The sequence below is a fragment of the Cryptomeria japonica genome, chromosome 6, assembly GCF_030272615.1.
Source record: "Cryptomeria japonica chromosome 6, Sugi_1.0, whole genome shotgun sequence".
In the NCBI taxonomy this organism is placed as follows: domain Eukaryota; kingdom Viridiplantae; phylum Streptophyta; class Pinopsida; order Cupressales; family Cupressaceae; genus Cryptomeria; species Cryptomeria japonica.
Window position 1 is genome coordinate 325,231,061 of NC_081410.1, and position 24,000 is coordinate 325,255,060.

The window sequence follows — 24,000 nt, forward strand, 5'->3', positions numbered from 1 at the left end:
TAGCTGTAGAGGGGCAACACCCTTGTATTAATCAAAATAGGAGAATACAAGGCCTGGTTCAATGAGAGCGATAGTGGGAAAGAACCAGGAAAAGAACCTTTTACCCTATCTCTATTCCTTATACAAAAAGAAACCATCAATTGAGGTTGGACAAGTACAAAACACCAGTTGACAACCACTGGAAGTAGATAATAGAACCGAACAAAGGCAAAGAAAGGTGACACAACTAGAATCAATGGGATTCTTCAAAGTCATCATCCACAAGAGCATGAACTGCATCCAGGATTATAGGGCATTCAGTGTCATAGGTCGAGTGAGCCACCGATTCAGCCTTCTCCCTAGGGAGTCGGTAGTCATTTTAGAACCACTCCTCGCCAAGCCCAAACCCCTAGACATTGCCATCAACCAAATCTCCATTCTCTAGAATACCAAATTCTCTTGCACCTGCTAACCCTTCATCATGAAGATATTTTTCCCTCCATTCCAACGTGAATCCATTTTGAATGTTTATCGCCTTAAGCAGAAATTCAATATTCTTGGAAATATTTAATTATTATTTTAGAACGATTCAACGAATAATTTATTGGGAATCAATGAAACGCGTAGTAGAGTGTTTTGAGGGTTTCACTTTGGTACATATCAGATTTCTATGATGGGTTATGATCAATAAATGGTTGATATTGCATTGTAATTTGTTGTAATGATCTATATATTGATATGTGATGATCTCTTATGACTTGAATTGTAAATTCAAGATGTAATTAGGGTTTCATGGCCGACCTAGTTTAGATGGCTATTTAGGATGACACAGTTGATATTTATGGTATCGATGGTCTTAGAGAATGTGTTAAGCCATCCAAGTAAAGTGTGAGATTTTCCTGAGAGTTGCAGAGTGTTGTGTATAACTGGATCTGATCAAGCAAGCAGAGAAGTGCAAGTAATAGATCATTTTCTTACTATTGTTCCCTAACAGTTGCAGCAGGTTAAATCCCTTAACTGGGTAGGTCCTAATAGGCCTTAAAAATTAAAGTCCCCTAACAAGAAAGCTCTCAAAAGAGTGTTAAATCCTCTCATGAGGTTAATCCTAATGAATCATCAAGCTCTTAACTGGGCTGCAAGGCAAATCCCTTAACTGGGTGACTCCTAACAGGGTCTGCTCCTAACCGGACATATTGTAAGCTCCTAATAGGGTGTACTTCAAAAGAGTACAAATATTTGTGGGTTCCAACTCCCACCATAAATTTTCCCTATTTGGGTTTCCACATCAAAAACTAATGGTGTTCATGTGTGGAATGTTTTTCATGTGATGTTCTTGTTTATGTTTCATTTCATGCATTTTTTATGAGACACCAATTATGATGTTTTATAAAAAGTTTATTAGAGGTTACAGGTACTGATAAGGAGTTGTTTGAGAAAGTATTTGATCTCATTGATAAGGTTAATGAGTTGGTAAATGATCATGTTTATATGATTACTTTGGTGGTGAAAGTATTGATAGTTGTGGTAAATGATTTGATTAATGTGTTAATCAAATCAAATAAAGAGGTTATTAGATCTAATTAAAGAAGTTGAGATATTTGTTAAATGGTTTCAGATCTAAGATAAGTTTTTTTTTTATTTAAAGTTTCAATTGGTCTTAATACTGATTCACCCCCCTCTGAGTATTAACTGGATCCTCATAGGATTAACAATTGGTATTAGAGTGTTGGTCCTCTTTGTACAGAAAGCATAACCACTTGAGGAAAAGATTCAAAGGAAGTCAAGATGATGAAGAAAGAGGGTCCTAAGTTCAACAAGGATAACTACAAGATCTAGAAAGACATAATGAAGATCTACATCAAAGGTCTTGGTGCATAATATTGGAAGCAAGTTGAAACAACATATGTTTCTCCTACAACTATTCCCTTGACATCGGATGAGCTCAGAGAGCAAAAAGATAACATGCAAGCCCTAGAAGCTATTGTAAGTACTTTATCTGATTCAGAATATATTGATGATAAAGGATTGGAAACTGCAAGTGAGGTTTGGAAAAAGTTAGAGTCAATCTATGGAGGAGATGATCATTTTCCAAGAGCCAAAGAGGAAAGCTTGAGAGGAAAGTTTGAGGACATGAGAATGCTTGAAGGAGAGAATATTGTATAGTATGGTTAGAGAATCAAAGAAGTTGTTGGTGGCATAAAGAGTGTAGGGGGTAAAATAGAAGATGATGCAATAGTAAGTAAAATTATCATAACTCTTTAACCTCAGTATGCTATAAGAGTATCGGCAATCCAAGAACTTAGATCTATTTCAAAGGATAAGGTAGTTGTTGATTAATTGATTTGTAAGCTTACAACTTTTGAGTTAAATAGTTTTGACAATAGTGTGACAAAATCTATTGAATCTTCCTTTAAAACTTCTATTACCGGTTCATCTACTAGAAAAGAAAAAGATATATGTCAAAATCATGAGTGCAGGATAAGTCATGGAAGTAACTGGGGAAATGAAGACAATGAAGATCAAGTGATGGAACTTAAGGCACTGGTAAGTATAAAGGAAAGCTACCTTTGAAGTGTTTCTCTTGTAGTAAATTGGTCATATTACTGCTAACTGCCCTTACACCGATAAGAAAGAGAAGTTTAGAAGATTCAAAGGAAAGGGCAAGAAACATTGTTATGTTGCAGTAGATGAAGGTGTGATCGATGAGGAGTCAGAAGAAGAAGATGACAATGAAGAAATTGTGTTTGTAGCCATGAAGGAGGAATTGTCAGATGAAAAGGCACTAGTATCTCATATGGAGTATAGCGATGAATAGATTATAGATAGTTGTTTCTCACACCACATGATCGGAGATAAAAGTAAGTTCATAAACCTTAATGAATTTGATGGAGGTTTTGTTAGATTTGCAAATAACTCACCTTGCATGGTGAAAGGTAAAGGTTCAATCCCTCTGTTGGTGCCCAAAAATGGGTTTACAATGACTCAAAGGCAAAGACCAAGTTGTTTTCTCCTGAAAATATCTATGGAAAACCACTTCCAACTATTTAATATTCTTCAGACTTGGACCAACAATGACAAGGATGTGAGATCCTTCTGCACTTTAGGCTCTACAAAACCAAGGAGGGTGATCCCTATGCCTATTTGTGATTTTATGCCACACTCACAAATCATGCATGAAACAAAGCATATAATCTCATATAAAGAGTCAACAATAAGGGAGAATGCTTAGGAATGGAAAATTCTTTAGTGATCCTAACAACCAGCTTGGAGCATGAGATGATTAATACACATGACAACATTCATGTAAAATGAAAATATTCTAATATTCAACAAGTTATAAAAAACCAGTAGTGATTCTGAAAAGTAAATAAATACCCAAGCATTCACTTAACTATAATCAATGCCTTATTCCATTGGGTACATGAATTCATACTACATTAGACTATACTTTTGATAGAATTTATCTAACAACATATAACCTGAGATAATATTACCTTGCAATATTATCTATTTGTAATCCCCACCCAAAACTACTTATGAAAATCCCTGTAAAGATCCCTATCACTCTGCAATTTCATTCAAGCATTTAATTGACCTCTTATACCAAAGCATGAACAAAAAATTACATACACCACAATAGTGCAATGAATGATAAAATCCTTGATAATATGCATTCAAAACATGATAGAGCAATACACTAGAAAGAAGTGGGTTTGAAACATTTATTTATTTATTAATTTTGTCGCCTCTGTAAGAATAAAATCCATACATAACTCCTTCAAGAACCTACAAAAATTATAGACACGAGACTCTTTCTATTTTCTCTCTGTAAAATGACCTTTTACAATCCTTTTGTTTCACTTAGACTTTACTATTTGGAAACAAAAATTTGGAACACTAGAATTATGAACCCTATCTCATAGCCCTGAATTCCCTTATATAAAAAATACAATGGAGAAAACAAGCTTTAGGCCAGAGGAGACACCTATAATCTTAGATTGACTATACATAACAATATTCTGTTATACAAAATAATCATCCTCAAAGTTGCTTATACTAGATCAAAATCTGCAGCAGCCTTCTTCAAAACTCATGATGAATATTACCCCTATCCTGTCTTACGGGTTCCAAAATATCTGCCTCTAGGAAACAAAAATAGTTATGCAAATTGTTTACAACTTTCTATTCATCATTCGGATACATGCTACTCCACGCACTATAATATTCATCGATGGCCAATTTAAATTCATGACTTCATCAGCTTTTGCCCTATATGGAATATACTTAACGACTACTTGGTTTGCCTCTCTTACAAAAGTTTCAAAAAATATTCCTGTAGCAATTATTTTATCCATACTATCATCCAACATATCCATATTTAGCCCATCATAAATAATTTCTACCTGGGTATTGATAACTCTCTCTACCTCTTCCTTCCAAAATTAAAAAGGCTTAACTGCTCCTTCTCTATCTTTAATATCTGGCAAAAGACTTTATTCTAATTCACTAAAACTCTTCATCAATTCCCTTACCTTTCTTTCTATATTTTCTCAAAAAATTTGGGCTTCTTGCATTGATTTCACCAACAAATATGTTGGTTGGAGTGCATGTGGTCTCTCAACATGAAATTTAGAGGCAATAGACATCATTCTAAGCTCATTTCCCCTTTGTAACCACTTTGTAAATAGGCGATTTGCCATTTCTTTATCATCATTAAACTTTTGAATAGCATCAAAACGTAAAGAATATAAGACATGGATATTGTTTAACCCGCTTTCAATTTTCTCATTTAAATGTGTTAGCACTGAGCTAACTATATCCTTCTGCTACTCGGCTTATTGTTTTTTTGATTCTTTCAATTTACTTTCTAATTAAACAATCTCCTCTAAAAGATGAGACTCATTTGGTTCAGTTGATCTTGTAGTATTAGGCTCATAATGAGCATCATATGGGACTAATACCATGCCAGGGATATTAGTACTTGTATTTACTTGAGCTACTTCTCCCCCTTGGACCATAGGTGGCAACCTGGATGTTGATGGCTCAGACTGTCCTATAAGTGGAGTATAGGAAACCTTTATTTGTCCTTGCTCAAGGAGTTGCACTCTCATTTGCAACTCCACACACCTTTTTTGAGAGGCATTATAATCATTAAAAAGCTTATCAACCTTCTTCATTAGCTCAACCTTCTCTGAAGCTTCCTTTTTTTCACTCTCATGTGCTAGCTTAGCAAAATCAAAATTTACCTTTTTAGCCTCTACACTTGATGTGTTGGTTGCTCTCTTTATAATTAACCTTCCCCTTAAGTTTGGGTTTAAATCACTGATGTTAGGAATCCTAGGTCCTTCCTCTAGTGCCCATATGGCCAAGGTTGCATAATCATCTGCAAACTCTGATCCTCTTAATGCTAACCCCACTTCTTCTTCCTTTTATTTCCTAATTGTGTCAAATGCCACTACATCTGCTATCTCCCATTCTAGAAATATCAAGACTCCAACCTGACTTATAATCTTCCTGCCCTCATCAGTAGTGATTTTCTTGAACTTTTCCTTCATTCCATTCTTTACATCCTCTTGGATTTCTTGATCTAATCTATTTGGCCTTTGGGCCTTCCTCTTAGTAATCCTTCCTTTGTATTCCTCAACCCTTGTCTTTCATACTAACTGCAAAAATGTTGAGCTTCTTACAAAAGCATCATCCTCAAGGAAATTATCACATGCCTCCTTTCTTATATCTTTGAAGGCTTTACCCTGGATATCCAAGCGAGTAAGATCCAACTCCAAATTAGAAGGAAATGAAAGAATACCAATCTGCATTTCTACACTTGTTGCAACAAACCTATCTTCATCTACTTATTCCTCATCTTTCCTTACTAGTGAAAAGATATAGCTGATGGTGAAGGACTTCTGTTAGAATCTTCAAGATCAATGATCCTGACTCTTTGAAGAGGATTAGTTTGTATCTTGGGGAAAGGCTCTGAACTCATCATCTTCTTACCCTTTCTCCTTATCAATCTCCCACTGTCATTGCTCCTACTCTCTTCCTCACTTGTTTCTTCTCTAACTCTTTTGTGAGGAGATTCTTGAATAGGCCTCCCTACTATCACACCACTTGCTCTATGGGATATAGGAGGTTGTGAGCTTAATTGTTGTCAGCCATGAACCTCTTCAAGTCTGGCTAGGTTCTCCCTTAAGACCATCATTAATTCATCAAAAAATTTCATAACAAATTCAATATTGGCATGGAATGGGGAAAAATCATTTAATGGATCATATTTTGGATCCATCTTCTGAATAGTAGCCCATAATTTTCTAAAAATTATCCACTTCTCTTTTCTCCATTCCTGAGTCATGGGATCAAATTCATCCCTGATTAATTCCTCGGGAAAATTATGCACATGGGGAAACAAAGCTCCTTTTATTCTTCTTCTAAAATTGTTGTAAAAACCCCTAGGATCACTGTTTCTAGGTATACTTACCCCCAAATGATATGGAGAGAAGAATTTGTTGAAGTGCTCATATCCTCCCTTTATAATCACAAAGTAAGGGATAATGGTGTAATCCGAAAAGAGTGTCCCTTTTCCTTTTCCTTTTAAATATTTCTCTTGAATACATCCTATTTGCCACACCACCTCAACAAAACCCATTCTCAGAGGAACATTGAAGGGCAGTACATGAGGCTGTCTGGAATAGATTTTGATTACAGTACTTATAGAGTATGGGATAAAATCCCCCCAATTATGTTCAATCCTGGCAAGAGGCACCCTCTCCTTGGGTCTCACACAATCATACAATTCCTTAGGAATCCTTGGTGGATTCACTACCAACCTTTGTCTTAACCTAGAACCAAACTTGTTATCAAACCTTATATACCTAGCCTCTTGTCTATCCCATGACATGTATGTGCTCTAGAGCTTTATTAGAATCTTTTGATTATCTATTGTCCTTCTAAGGTTGATGGTACCTTCAAAATAATCTACATTCATTGAAAGGAACATATGCATGAGTAAAGAATACCAGTAGAATTTAACACCATCAACTTGATTTTTAATGTCTAATAACCCATCATGATTCTTTTCCTCAAGATAAGGGGCAAAGTAAAAAACTACTGTAAAATGCAGATGTTGTATCTGCATAGCCATGCACATAAAATCAAGCGGCATCACTGTAATGGGACTAAAACCTAATATCTGGGACTAAATCAACATCCATGAAAACACCCGGTACTACCAACTTTCCCAAATCATACTGCCAAGGACTGGATAATGGGGAATTTAGTTTTCTTTGTCCATACCATAATTTGAAAATCTCTAACCCAGTTGCTAGTATATTAGCATCCACCAAGCTAAATGATTTTTTAGTTAACCCTTTCCCTAGGGATTTTCCATCCACAAACTTCTACCCCCATTGATTATCATTTGTAGAGGGCTTTAACAAGTCCAAGAAATCATCATAAAGATTTATTTTCATATAATCCACTTGCCCTAAATGTTTCAATGAGGGAGCCATCTTCTACAACTAGGGATTTATACTATATTTCAAAATTTAGGAAGGAAAACTAGGGCTAGTATAAGATTTTTTAAATTACCAGAGTAATTCAAACAAATTTCACTATTCTCTGTCTAGTATCTTAACCCTAGAACAAATTGAATTTTCTTTTTGCAACCTCACACACAATTTGTAATATCAATTTATTTCAAGAACATATGGAGAGCTTAGATAAACTTACTGCTTTTGATTTTCACTAGAGATGACAATTCTATGTTGGAGAGAGTCATTTCAGTCTCCTTCAGCAACAAGAAATTCTTCAGGATTGCCATGAAATCTTTTGCGAATCAAAAAACCTTTTAAGAGTCTTTTAATTTTTATCTCGGAAAGAACACTTTTCATCCGCCATTAATATTCACATGAGTGAAACAATGGCTCATAACTTTGTATTTAAGAAATTTTTTTGAAAACTACCCATCGATCATCCTCCAAGTTGGCCAATCCAACGATCATTTCTTGTCGACTCAACACTTGAATTTTTATTTGTAACAACAACCCCACAAAATCGTGACTAATCAACAACACCTCATCTTTCTGTCAAACTCCATCAGTGGCCCCACTGTAAGTCTTCATGTTCAACCCGAGACACATGGCATCATCTCCTGATGTCGTAGTCCATAACCACCTTGCAACTTCTATTGCGGGAACATGAGGGTCATCTGATTTGTTCAAACTTTACTGCCTAGCATAGTGCCTATTGACTCTTCCTAAACTTAAAAATCAAGTACCTTTTACCTCAAGATAAAACATCTCCATTCATTCTGAGCATGTGCAAATGGATGGGACTATTAGTAGATCAATTTTTACCACTTGCAAATTGGTAACACAATCCTTTCAACCGATTATACTACCAACCCTACCTATTTCTGCTAATAACACATGACAAAATCTCGTGATGCCACGATCATTAAAATCCTCACATCTTTGATCACGGGGAAGCACTATCTATTGGATCCATCCTATCTTTAGCAAACGATCAGAGTATTTAGGAATCTTTGGACTTAGGAAAATACAAGCGCGAGCACAAATATTTAAAAGGAAAATAGATTATAGGAAATTCCATGCAGATGACTTAGGAATATCATATTTCATGAACTGGTTAATCACCACTTAGTACTTAGGAAATGAAAAATGGCCTCATGAATGAAAGTGGAACCCTCAGCCTTAAGTGAGAAAAAAGTAAACGATGGGATATAAAAGGGACCAAAGACTTACCTTCAAACCAAGATTTAATAATAAAAGACATAGCCCCTATAGCCCTAAACCCTGATAACTTGAATAAGGGCAAAAATAAAACTAGGATGACCAAATTTTGCAAGACATAATTTTAGGTCCTATCAGTGGCTCTAGTTGGGGTCGGTCATTTCCTAGCAATGAGATGAGAAACCAAGATCTTTGGGTGAAGCAAACCAATTGTAGAGCAGACCAAAAAGAAATTACCTGGACAGGGTAACCTCAACTGAAAGGAAACTAAACTAATATATACAAAATCTAACTAATGCTCATGGAAAATAACTACTTTCAAGAAAAGTAGAGCTTCAAGAATTGTCCATGAATAGGCAATTCAAGAGTATCACCATGTATATCCTGGAGAATATAAGAATCTTCTCCCCATTTGCTTTGAATCGGATATGGGCCCAACCAAATGGCATTAAACTTGCCATGTTTTCCTTTGTCTTATATTTTGGCATTCCACATCATAACCAAATCATTAACCTAAAAAATCCTTGTAGTTGTTCTTTTGTCGTACATGTTTTTAACCCGCATCTGTAACTTTGTATTTCTAGTACTTGCTTCTCTTCTAGCTTCATCTAATTCCATTAAAGCCTCAATTCTCAACTAGATATCATCATCTATGTTATTGTTATAAGTTTGGACAAATTTATACATCTCCATCAGATTATTTTGGGGTAACCTTGTAGTTATACCATACACCAAATCAAAAGGTGCACATCCAATTGCTTTCTTGATTGTTACCCTGTCTACCCAAACAACTAATCTCAGCTTTGACTCCCAAGCCTTTTTATTCTTTTCTAGGATTTGTTTAATAATCTTCATCAAACTTTTGTTACTAGATTCAACTTGCCCATTTCCTTGTGGGTGGTCTAGATACCATATTTATTGCAGAAGTCTTCATATTCTTCTGACCTAAAATTCATTGCATTATCAAAGACTATCCTCTCTGGATATCCAAATCTTGTCAATATATTGTTTGTAAGGAAATTAATTACCACCTTACTTGTTGCCTTTTTAGTGGGTACATCTTCAACCCACTTAGTGAAATAATCAGTGGCCACTAAAATCTAAGAATGGCCACTACTTGATTTGCATGCTATTTCTGCAAAGAAATCTATACCCCACTGCTGAAATGGAGCTTGCACATTTATAGGTCTTAATGGAAAATTTCCGGAAAATTTTAGTTTTCCTGAAAATCTTTGGCATGGGGCATATTTCTTGACTAGTTGATGTGCATCTTTGAAAATTGTTGGCCACTAGAACCCAACTCTTAATACTTTGTGTGTAATTGTTTTTGCCATATAATGCCCTCCACAAACTTTACTATGTAGTTCAGACAACAAATTTTGAGCTTGATCCTGGTCCACACATTTTAACATGACACCATCACTGTTCCTCCATCAGAGCTTCCCATTTACAATGGCATATCTAATAACATGCAATTTTAATGTCATCCTTTTATTATCAGTCATGTCTTCAGGACATTTCATCCTCTCCAAATAATATATGATATCATCATACCATTGCAACCATCCATATCACAGATACAAGACCTGTTCTCTTCTTCCACAATATTTATATGATTGGTATCCAAATTACTCTGGGCCATTAACTTTGCCAATTGTAAGCCTCTCACTAATTTAGTGATTTGGATATCAATATTAAATTCTTGGATCCTGTTTATCCATCAACATCTTCTTCCACACACTTCATGTTGTGTGAAAATATCGTTAATTGCAGCACTAGGAACATATGCAACCACTTTTGCTCCCATCAAATAATTCCTAAAAGCTTTAACAACCTTCACTAGTGCATAAGCTTGCTTTTCATTTAAATCATACTTCAATTTTGCAGCTCTCAAAGACTTACTGAAAAATGTTATAGGTTGTTCGAAAACTTCTAAATTCTTTTTCAACAATACATAAACAACAGTATGAAAAGATGCAAATGAAAATATCTGCATAGGTTTTCCATAACTAGGCATTTTAAGAATAGGTGCATTTATAATAGCCTGTTTAATCTCTTGGAATTCCTTGACTGGCTCCTCATTCCACTCTTTTTTTGCACCTTTCTTTAACATTTTGGATATAGGTCCACTAATTTAAGAAAAATTAGTGACAAACCTTCTTAAAAAATTTATCTTCCCAAAGAAATATTGGGTACCTTTCACTATTTTGGGCTGAGGGACTTTGTCTATCTCTATCACCCTCTCTGGGTCAATTCTCACACCATCTTTTGAAATAATGTGACCTAGCAGCTTACCTTCAATTACCCCAAAAACACATTTTTTTGGGTTTAAGGATATCCTATATTGAACAACTCTGTTAATTTTTTTTCAAGGTGACCATAGTGACCACTTTCCTTCATGGAATAAGCTGTTAAATCATCTTGATATACCACTAAGAATACATTTATAATATCAGAAAAAGAAACATCCATGGCTCTTTGAAAAGTTGCTCCTACATTTGTTAAACCAAAAGGCATTCTTATATAAACATAGGTTCCTCAAGGTGTAGTAAATGTTGCTTCGTATTGTTCTGACTATTTAACCATCACTTGGTTATAACTTGAAAATCCATCCATCATGGATAAAAATTTATAGCTTGTTACACTTTGTAACATTGCTTCCATATTTGGAAATAGATAATTATCTTTTAATGAAGATATATTCAGATTTCTGAATTCAATACATAGTCTGATATCTCCAATCTTTTTTCTGACAAGCACCAAGTTAGACACCCATGATGAATGTCTGATAGGTCTTATAATCCAGCATCTCTTAGCTTCACTAGCTCCTCTTGCATTTTAGGTGCTAATGTTGGATTAATAGACCTTTGTTTTTGCCTAAAAGGCTTGGCATTTTCTTTCAAAGGAATCTCATGTTGAAATAAATCTTCCTTATAAGACTTCAAATCATCATATGACCAAGTAAAAACATGCTTGTATTTTCTCAATAAATCAATTAACATTTTCCTAACCCTAGGTGACATTTTCTTTCCAACATATACCTTCCTTGGAGCTTCTTTCATCCCAAGGTGAACTTCTTCTAAATCTTCAGGGTGTGGGGCAGTAGTAACGACCTTAGCTTTATCTTGACTATCAAACACCCTCTCTAAAACAACCAAACCTCTGGGAATTTTATTTGTCTTCAATTGAATCACTTCCTTCCCAAAGACTATTTCCTTATCATCCTTTGTTTGCACAAAAGCACTAAAATCAATCTCCTGATTTTCATATTCATCTACACACTGTAGAAATCTTAAAATATTATCATCATCATTAAAAACCTGCCAATTTTCATTGTTATCAAGGATTGAAGGCCTTGTCTAAATCTCAATCTTTGACATTCCATCAAAAGTGATGTCCTCTGGCCTTAGAGCTATATTTTCTAAGAGATCAGCCATTCTGTTATGACTTCTCTCTTTCCCTTCAATACCAAATGCATCAAAATTCTCAATTTGGTCCTATACAACATTTCTATACTGTTTCAGCTTTTTGTTTTTTGATGCATATTTAGATCTGATTTGGGATATGACTAACTCATAGTCTCCAACCACCTTGAGATTATTTATCCCATGTTTTTCAGATAACTTCAAACTAAGAAACAACACTTCATATTTTGCTACATTATTTGTCCATGCAAAGGACAAAGTAAAAGAAAACTTAAAAGTTTCTCCATGGGTTGATATGAATAAAACACCTTCTCCTGAGCCCTCCTTAGAACTGGCTCCATCAAAATACATGGTCCACAAATCATCATCTCGTGATGATTTTTCTACTTCTTCATCCAATAATGCAGGTTGTTCCTTTTTCTTCAGTGGAGAGTCTTCAACTCTGAATGCATTTATCTCTGTGTCTACAAAACAAGTGATATCTTCATCAGATTGTGTTGTATGTACCATCATATATGGTACCTTGGATTCTCTTTTGACCTTTACATTTTTACCATCAATACAAAAAGTAGCATAAGACAGGTCACATTGCAAACTTCCACCCATAGAGGCACTCCATTTTCTCGATAATAGCATCCCATAATGAGGTGGCATATCCACGACTAGGACACTCATAACTAATTATTTCTCAGGGAAAGTAAAAAATTTATAAGGTAGTTCCTTTATAGTTCCTATCACAGGTACTTCTCTTGAATATATATCACAACATTTTCCGTGGGGAGTATCTACCTTCAAACCCATGGATTGCATTATCCTTATTGGCATGACATTATTTGAGGCCCCAGAATCAATTATACAATTCTTCAAAACTTCTCCATTTATAATAACACTTAGAAAGAAAGGATCTACATTGTCAGAGCTCTCCCCTACTGTATCTTCAAGCTAATTTTGGGGAATCTGAGAAACCATTCCCTCTAACTCTTTATCCTTTGTTTTATTTTTAATCATTTGTTCATTTATATTATGAGACACATTCCTATTTTCAATTTCAATAGAATGGGAAATACCTTTGACCCAAGCCATGGATTTCTCCCTATGCTCTTCAATTCTTAACATTTCTTGCAAAGGAACCTTAACTGTAATCTGAGAAAGCAACTGAAGCATATCCACAACCATGTAATTTGCTAATTCAAGTGACATACCTGATTGTTTTTAATATTTCTTGGGTATGTTGCCTAAAATATTTTGAGTCTTCTGTGAGTCTCCTTCAATGGGTGAAGTAAACTTTTCAACCATCTTTGATTTCATCTTAAGTGGAGAAATTTTTTCAATAGGTTTCACAACCTCTTCTTTCTTAGTCCACTCCTTTCTCTTGGCCTCCTTAATTTTGATTGCTTCTTTCATTGATTTATCCTCCTTGACCTCTTTTCCTTTATTTTTTAATTCTTTGACACATAGGCCCAAAGGCTTGCCCTAGTCTTCACCTACAAACCTGTTTCTCAATTGATAGTTGCTTTTAACCTGAGCTACCATAGCAACTATTATTTTAGAAATCTCTTCATTTGAGGGACTTCTCAAGGACACAAAACACTCGCCCTATTTAGCATTGCACATTCGATCATCAATAGATAATTCCTCATAAGAGAAAACTTGTTGATGATATGTTTCATTTATTTGCCTTTGATTATTTATATCAGTCTTGAGTCTCAATATCAGAAGAATATTCTTCTTCTCCAAGATAGGAAGAAAGCATAAGATAGTCAACATTGTCACCATCAAAATTTTCTTCCTCTTCTTCATGTGTCACATCCTTAGTAGAAATAAATTATGCTATGATAGAATATTCAGATGAATGTGGTGATTGACAAGCAACGCACCAGGGAGTATCATCCACCATGTTCACTGTATGTTTTTGTAATGGGTAATGGGTTTGTTGTTCTTATTTACCCTTTTTTTGTTGGAAAGGCTTTCCATCTTTCCAATTTGTATTGTAAGGATAATCTTGCAATCTTAGTGGTCTATTAAATTTATTGAACTATGGCTTTTCGGGTATAGAACTCTTGTCATTTTTTGCCATAGTGAATTTCAAATCCTTCAAGGTATTAAGTACCTTGTCCCATCTTTCTTCTTCTTTAGGTTTTGTACCTAAAGACTTTTCAATTTTATCTTTGGCACTTTTAGAAAGTCTAGGATCCTCTCTTCTTCTGAGCTTACCCAAAGCTCTTCTATTTCCTTCCACATTTATAGCTATTCTAAATGCATTTCTTAGAGTTTGAGGATCCTTGTCTCTAAGTATATATGCCATTTTTGCATCAAATGCATTTATATATGTTGTCAGACAAACATTGTCATCCAACCTTAACACTTGAAACAACTTGTGCATAGCTTTCTAAAATCTGATATTGAAATCAGACACATCCTCGTTCAATGACTTCTTGATGTTATTGAACTCATTTAACATGAAACTAGGGTTTGTTTTGTCACCATATTGCTTCTTGAAAAATCTCTCAAATTCCTCCCAGGAACTAATACTTGCAGTTGGCAATCCCCTATACCAATCCCTGGCATCCTCTATCAGAGATTGTACAAATAATTTCATAACCACATCTTCATGCTCCACCTCATAATAATTTAGCTTGTTAGTGAATGCCCTTAGGTGTTCCTCACCAGTTATAGCATTATTACCTGCAAATTTACTAAATTTATCCCTTAAGTCATTTGGGATAATATTGGGATATCCTGGGATCCGATCAAAATGCAATTTCCTATACCTCTCTAGGTGGATAGGTCTCATTTGAAATTGCCCCACTGCAACTTGTCCTACACCACTTGTTATAGTATTAGCTACAATTACATCTATGTTAATGTTAACCCCTGTAGTTGTGTTAAAATATATAGGAAATTGGGGATGATTACTATTTTGAGTAGTTACCTGACTTTTCTATCCAATAAGTGGAATCCCAGTGTTCTGGGCACTTTGGTCATTTTGAGATAGAACACTCGTAATGACATTTGGCATTGCACCAGAAATAGCCTAAGTTTTGGATGGACCAACAATAAATGAAGCACTGTTCAAAGTTGACAGCTTAAGGAAATCAATTTTCCTTTTCATCTCTGCATTTGAGGCTTCCATTTCAACTCTCTTCAACTCTTTTGCAAGAGTTTCATTTTCTGTCCTAGTTGTTTCTATCTCAATGTCAATTTTGGATAACTTTAGGCTTAAATATGGGATAGTTGAAGACTTCCTATCATCTATCTTAACAAAAGATACTTTATGTTTTCCCTTATCCAACTCTAATTTAGGAACCTGAATACTTGGTTGACTAAGATCAGCTAACCTCTGGTTATCCACATTATTCTTAGCCTTTTCCCTTATAACATTTTTAGATTTCTTATCTACAATCTCTCTTAAAATAGGGCCCTCAACACTAGGCTTATCATTTTCTTGCGCTAAGGCTTTGAGTATTCTGAACTATCTTATCAGACAATCTCTTTCTATCACAAGTCTAATAACCTTAGATTATTTTTTCATTTCTCTCTTAATTTTGAGATCTATCTATTCTTGGAGTTCTCTTCTCAATGTATCTATATCTCCAAAAACTTCTTCTAGATCTGGCAGAGTTATTTTAGATCCAAAAGTGTCATCTAAATCAATCAAGTTCACATCATTTTGTTCGCGTACTGATTCGTAAATACAAGAAAAATTTGTTATGAGACCTAGAGGAGGAGGTACACCAATAGAATTCTTTCTTTGATGACTTCTACTTCTACTCTAAACTCTTGCCTTCTCTGAATATTGAGCTTGAGTGCATTATTTTATTTGTGGTTGCATTTCTTCTTGTATAGGTGTATCAAATAAAGAATTGAAAAATCCTAAACTATCTGATTTAGAAATTTTGGAAGATGATGCATGAACCCTAGGACCAGAGTTTAACTGTGACTTCCTTGCATTATTATGCTTGGGCTTCCATGATGAGGGAGTGGCACTTGTATCTGCATTTCTTCTTTTTCCCTATCTCTTCAGAGCTCCTTGAAGATCTTCCAACTTTTCTTTAGGGTGCAGCCTCATGTAACCTTTGGTGTTCTTTGCTTTACTCATAGTAGCAGATTCCTTCAAAGATTTATTAGAATTATTCAAAGATATACACACTAGCATAAAACCCTCAAATTCACCACCCAAATTAATTTGGGATATCAAATAATACACTGCTTGATAATTCTTGAAAGAAATCTGTGAACCTTGTTCATAAACCAGAATATCTTTCTCACAAAATGTAGAACACCTTTTTCACAAGAAAACATGAACCAAAAATATAGAACTGCGAGCTCAACCGTCAAATCACAGAGATATTATGAAAACTTCTACTTTATTTTAAACAAGAACTATTTAATGAGAGACTCTTTATCATTCATTTCCCCAACAGAGACGCCATTTTTTGTTGGTGCCCAAAAATGAGTTTACACTGACTCAAAGGGAGAGACCAAGTTGTTTTCTCCTAAAATTATCTATGGAAAGTCACTTCTGACTATTTAATATTCTTCAGACTTGGACCAACAATGACAAGGATGCAAGATCCTGCTACACTTTAGGCTCTGTAGAACCGAGGAGGGTGATCCCCATGCCTATTTGTGATTTTATGCCACACTCACAAATCATGCATGAAACAAGGTAGATAATATCATATAAAGACTCAACAATAAGGGGGAATGCTCAGGAATGGAAAATTCCTTAGTGATCCTTAGCCAGCTTGGAGCATGAGATGAGTAATACACATGACAACATTCATGTAAACTAAAAATATTCTGATATTCAACAAGTTATAGCAAACCAGTGGTGATTCCGAATAATAGATAAATACCTAGGAATTCACTTAACTATGATTAGTGCCTTATTGTTAGGGTTCCCACAGATACTAAGAGGGGGGGGGTGAATCAATATCTGACTGATAATGAGATTTTCTTAAGACAGAACATGCAAAACATAAAGTAATAGTATACCGGTATGCAAGAATTAATATAATTAACAGAATCAAAAGCATCCACATGAAAAGAACACCATAACACAAGATGTTTAACGAGGAAACCCAGTGTGGGAAAAACCTCGGTGGGATTTGTGACCCACAATATTCACTTACTGGCCAATAAGAGAATATTACTTACAATAGGGGCCTACACATGCAGGAAGGCCAACTGCCTAGAGCACACTGCTCAATAAGAAGTCACACTGACTTACAATGAGGATTATACAAATCCAATATTCTCTACTGCTTTACAATAGCATCTTCAATGCCAGATTCAGTACCGACTCTTTCTCTATTCTTTACATATACCCTTGACCTATAATTCGCACATTAGGTCTACCTAATAAATTTCTTTATACTTTTTATCCATATCTTACAAATGTCTACAATGATCTCTTTTATATACAAGAGTCATTTTACAATTTACCAAGTCGGCTTACAATAATAAACAAAATATTACATATCAAAAATCCTATCAGCCTCTGTGTCGGTATACATCTTTTCTTCTGTGTCGATGTACATCTTTTCTTCTATGCTGGTGTAGAGTGGTCTTACTGATGTCGGTGCACTGTCTTGCTTGAATAATGCTTTGCCAGTAGAATGTCTTGCTGGTGCCATAGAATTGCAAGGTTGCCTATGTAATGCTTTGCTGATATAATGTCTTGCCGGTGCCTTAGGATTGCAAGGTTGCCTGTGTACTACTTTGTCGGTATAATGTCTTGCCGGTGCCATAGGATTGCAAGGTTGCCATCAATGACAAAACCTTCAATCACACACAATGTCTCATTAGAGTGTCCATATGCCAACAATCTCCCCCTTTGGCATTGATGGCAACACTCATGAGAAATTTCAAAAAGATATCCAAAAATGTGTAGACCAAAAAATGTTTACCAAAAATGTGAGTGACTCCCCTTGAGCATATGATCCCTATGTTTTGAATTTTCTCATCCTACTACTCCCCGTTTGGCATCAATGACAAAGGTTAGTAGGGTTTGTAGTTGTACCAGTCCATAACCTCAACCTTGTAGTTGGGTAGTTATTATCTGAAGAAGATTGCCCAAAATTAAGTTTATACCATCCATAAACTTCTTACTGTCTTTTATTGTTGTCTTTGTTCTTTTTACTATACCGGTGAGATACTGCAAATGCTCTGCCAGTGTTTTGCTTCCTTGTGTTAATGCCTCTGAAATTTCCTTCTGCATAGATGCTAAATAGTCCAATCTTGGACTTAGTTTAGATCTCAAATGTTTTGCCTTGTTTATTATTCTCTCTTTCTCTCTTTCCAATTTGAGCAATTCTTCCTCAAAATTTGCTATCTTCTCTTCAAAAACTGATAATGAACCAGGTGAGTTGACAAAATTGTCTACAAGTTTATTTATCTTATCCTGTGCCTTGCTTATTTTCTTGTCAATATCTATAGTCAAAAATTTTGTTTTACATGTATCTTTATACAAATTCTTGTATTCTTTTAACAAACTACACAGTTCCAGTAGAAGTGTGTCAAAATCTCTATTACACTTCTTTATTCCTTCCTCAAAGAATTTCTATTTCTCCTTTTCTACAATTTCCTTTATAGATTCTACCTTTATTTTCTCAAAATTTCCAGAAATGTATTTACATAGTGTATCCAACTGTCCTAAAGCATCTTTATTGTCTATATTACAATTAGGAGCTATTGATTTCAAAAATGGGATTGAATCATCTATTGCTTTGTAAGCTTGTGAGCTATAGTCAGTTATTTTCTTGATAGATTCAAGTAATACCTCAGTCACATTTGATGGTGACCCAACAAACTAAGTACCGGTGGAAGTGACCATGCTTGTATTGACCTCTGGTAGGTCTGTTTGTGTCTGCATTTCTTTAAGTACTGGTTTTCCTGCTTCATTTTTTATCAGTGGCATCTGTTCTGGAGCCTTTAGCTCTGTCGATTTCTCTGTTTGTGTTTCAGATTCCATCTTTTTCCCTGTATCCGCTACCGGTTGCTCTATATTTCCTATTACCGGAGGCTCTTTGGCTATATCTGTTTTATCTGTTGTATCTTTATCTACCACTATGTTGATCTTCTGAGTATCAACATTCACATTATATAGGACTTCAGAATTAGTATGGCCATCCATTGTATCCATGCTCTCAGTTGACGATTGATCTTCAGTAGTTGTTGATTTTACCAATGGAGTATTTAAAGGAGGTGGGGGTAAGTTGTCTCTAACCTTGATACTTGGTGGTCCACCAACTTTACCTTTCCCCTTGTCTCTATCTTTCTGATAAACCTTAATAGGTTTGGGGTTCCTGAACTCTTCTTATTTTTCTTTCTCAACCAAGAATATATCCCATCCATCTTTTGTTTCCTCTATCACTTCATTAACTCTTCCTACCATTAGTGAAATCTACCAGTGTACAGTAGAGAATACTAACCGGTTTGCTTGAGCAATTAGGTCATCAATTTCTTTAGGTGAGTTTACCAGATATACAACAAGTAATTTCTCAATTTTTATTTTCTTATCCAATTCTATCACTGCCTGTCTTCTTGCCTCTAGTCTTTGAAATAATTCATTTGGAATTTCATTGACAACTTCCATCAAAAACTTCTTGTACGTATCCATGTGTAATATAACACTATTTTCTACTTGTTCTTTCTCATCAGCTGTTAAAGTGTCATATATTTTCTCTATGTTTTTCAATTTACCTTCCTCTGTGATTTCATTTAACAAAATTTCTAGAGGTACCAAGTCAGTTGTGGTCTTTTTCTTTTTCTTAGGGGTCAACTTCTTTTTAGGTGTGACCTTTCTGACCGGAGATCTCACAGCTTGTTGCTTCTTCCTTGTCCTTCTAGGTGAAGGAGTGGTTGTCGATGAGGGATCTCTTTTCCTAACAACTCTATTAAAAGTTGCTGGTATATCTCCTTCTGAGGAAGTACCTACCGGTGATAGATGAGCTTCAGGTTGTGGGTCTGCCAACTCATCTTCAGTTATGCCGGTTTTCTTTAATATATCTTCCTTTATGGCTTTTGCTTGTCTGGATCCTTTTTTCACAAATGCCTCAACCTTTTTCACTCTCTTCTTAGATTGAATTTGACTTTCTATGGTCTCAGCACTACCAAATACTTCTTCTTTAGGCTCATTGGGGGCTTCCAGAAGTGCTTTGGCATAAGTTTCAATGATATGATCATCGGTCTCATAACCCATCTCTGTTACCCAAATTGTTCTTGGGATGACTGCTTCCATCCAGATCTCATCCTTTTTTATTACAAAACATATATCATCCTTGTATTTGTTGACAATTTCCTGTGATAGTCTGATTCTTTTGTTCATTCTAACCTTTAGTGCTTGAAAATACTCATTGATATTCTTTTCCTTATTTTCACCCATGTTGTTGAATAAGTCTGATAATTATTTTCCTACCGGTATGTCAAATCCAAATTCTTTGTTTCCTATACCAGGAACCTATTTTGTTATGTGTAGCATTAAGCATACAAGTAAATTTCCAAATCTAAAAGTTCCTTTCTTATCCTTTTTGATTTTGCCTAAGTTATCAATCAACTCATCTTTTAACCATTCACATACATCAATTTTCACATTTTCTTTTACCATATCATGAGCACTCTTAATGCATAAACTAGAAACTGAGTTAAGTCTATTTGCATGAGTTGCTTTGTACCCTAAAATCATGCTAACAAATCTAACATTTATATTGGTCACATCATTAACCCTTAGAGACCTTCTATCTGATGTTGCACCAGTTAAGTTCATTACTCGGTCATTGGAGACCTTCTTAGTCTTGTCGGGTCTGTTACTAGTGGAAGGCAACCCTGTTACTGCTTTCACAGCTTCCTTTGTAATTTTGTGAACTGAATCAAGCCAAAAGAATGAACCATGTACCCTTCTTAAAACTATCCTAATCACTTCCTTGGGAAATTTAGGATTGCAAAGGATTTCAGTGAATCCCAGGGTTTCAACAACTTTATATTCAGGTTTTACATTTCTAGAATTGTCACATATAACAATCTTATACATATTTTTAATTTCTTCATCTCCTAATTCCTCTATGTTGCAATGGATATAGATTCTAGGATCTTTTGCATAAACAACTCCTTTTGGAATTTGGGAAAAAGCACCTATATTGTCATCTTTCTTAGCTACCTCAAGAACTAGTTGAAATACGGGCCTAGGGAATTTTATAACCTCGACTACTGTATGGTTTTCTATGAATTCAGGTGCAGAGGAGGATGCCATGATGATAAATACCTTTTTCTGCCTTTGGATGGATTGATTGCTAAAATGCTTTGCCTCTTTGCTCGAAATGCCTTAGCTATGGAGATTTCACGCTCTTCGAATGTTTGAATGCTCGGTGAAGTGAAATGGAGCCAAAACCCTATTTTATAAAGTCTTTTTCGCTACCTACCACATTAATTGCTTGCCGATAATGTATTAGCTTCACTTTATTTGCCAGTAATGAGTGATTTTCAACTTCTTTTCTCTAACCGAGGGAATAATAGCACGTGTCATTAGATTGCCAAACCCTCAAGATAATTTTCTTGAATTAGATGAAGAACTTCTTGTTGGTGGAGCACTTCTCTATCCTACTGGTGGAGCATCACATTTTCTTTCTAGTGGAGCATTTGTTGGTTCTACCGGTGGAGGAGTATCCCCAGTTTTTAGATCAGCTTTTCTAATCCATTGCTTTGAGAATTCTTGCTTAACCTCTTCAACCTTTTCTTTACCTTTCAAGCTACTACTTTTGTTGTCTACCGGTGTACCTTTACTTCTAAAAAATTTAGCAATATGACCAATTTTGTTACATGCATAACAAGTTAAATTATTTTTCTGAATAGGAATAGCTTTCCCATTACCTATGCCAGTTTGTGTTCTGCATTGATTTGATAAATGTCCAAATCTTCCACAAACATAACATCTTACATTCATTCTGTAGTTTTTAGAGTTATGACCAAATTTGTTGCATTTGGAGCATTGACCGGTGGGAGGATTGATATTCTGATAATTCCTAGATCTACATTCGTTTGCCCTATGACCATATTTATTACAGTTAAAGCATTTTCCATTGAATTTGTAAGTATTAGGTCATCTTACCGATTTGCTGTGATCCTGAGTATTTGTAGTACCGGAGCTTTCTCCAACTTCAAATCCAATTCCAGAAGTGTCACCTTTGGGTTTTTGATTCTTCAATAAGGTACCAAGTTCTTCTGAGTTTTTCTTGAATTTTTCTTTGTGTTGATTTGCAGTTTCCAATTCCCTTTCCAAGATTTCTTTTTGTCTCATTAGTTCATTTGAGTCATTCTGAGTGTGCATCAAATCTGTCTTCAACATGTCATTTTCATAGCTAAGTCTTGTGTTCTCATTTGTTGCATCACTTAGTCTTCTGGTCAATTCTTCTTCATTCTTCTTTTTGTCCTCAATCTCTTTGCAAAATCTCATGGTCATATCCTGCATTTCATTTTTTGTTGTCATGATCTCTTGTTTCAATTTGCTTATCATATCATTAAGTGATTCCTTTTCATCATTCTCATTTTGCAATTTTTCACAAAGTTCTCTTCTCTTATTTCTTGTAACAGTAAGATTTTCTTGAAGCGCTTGAATAATACCCTGAGTTGCTTTTAAATCATCTTCTAATTTGATATTTTTCAACTTCTCTGCATCATAGTTAGTAAGAGCTCCTTCAAGTTGCTTCATCAAATTTTCTATCTTTATCGGTGTCAAGTTCTTCCTCAAGCTATTAGGATTTTGAAAATAGAGGACCAGGCTCTGATACCAATTGTTAGGGTTCCCACAGATATTGAGAGGGGGGGGGGATGAATCAGTATCTGACCGGTAATGAGATTTTCTTAAGACAGAACATGCAGAATATAAAGTAACAGTATACTGGTATGCAAGAATTAATGTAATTAACAGAATCAAAAGCATCCACATGAAAAGAACACCATAACACAAGATGTTTAACGAGGAAACCTAGTGTGGGAAAAACCTCGGTGGGATTTGTGACCCACAATATTCACTTACTGGCCAATAAGAGAATATTACTTACAATAGGGGCTTGCACATGCAGGAAGGCCAACTGCCTAGAGCACACTGCTCAATAAGAAGTCACACTGACTTACAATGAGGATTATACAAATCCAATATTTTGTACTACTTTACAATAGCATTTTCAATGCCAGATTCAGTATTGGTTCTTGCTTTGTTCTTTACATATACCCTTGACCTATAATTTGCACATTAGGTCTGCCTAATAAATTTCTTTATACTTTTTATCCATATCTTACAAATGTCTACAATGATCTCTTTTATATACAAGAGTCATTTTATACTTTTCCAAGTTGGCTTACAATAATAAACAAAATATTACATATAAAAAATACTGTTGGCCTCTGTGCTGGTATACATCTTTTCTTTTGTGCCGGTGTATATCTTTTCTTCTGTGCTAGTGTAGAGTGGTCTTGCTAACGCTGGTGCACTGTCTTGCTTGAATAATGCTTTGCCGGTAGAATGTCTTGCCAGTGCCATAGGATTACAAGGTTGCCTGTGTAATGCTTTGCTGGTATAATGTCTTGCCGGTGCCATAGGATTGCAAGGTTGCCTATGTAATGCTTTTCCGGTATAATGTCTTGCCGGTGCCATAGGATTGCAAGGTTGCCATCAATGACAAAACCTTCAATCACACATAATGTCTCATTGGAGTGTCCATATGCCAACACTTATTCCATTGGGTACATGAATTCATATTGCATTAGGCTGTACTTCTGACAAAATTTATCTAACAACATATAACCTGAGATAATATTACCTTGCAATATTATCTATTTGTAATCCC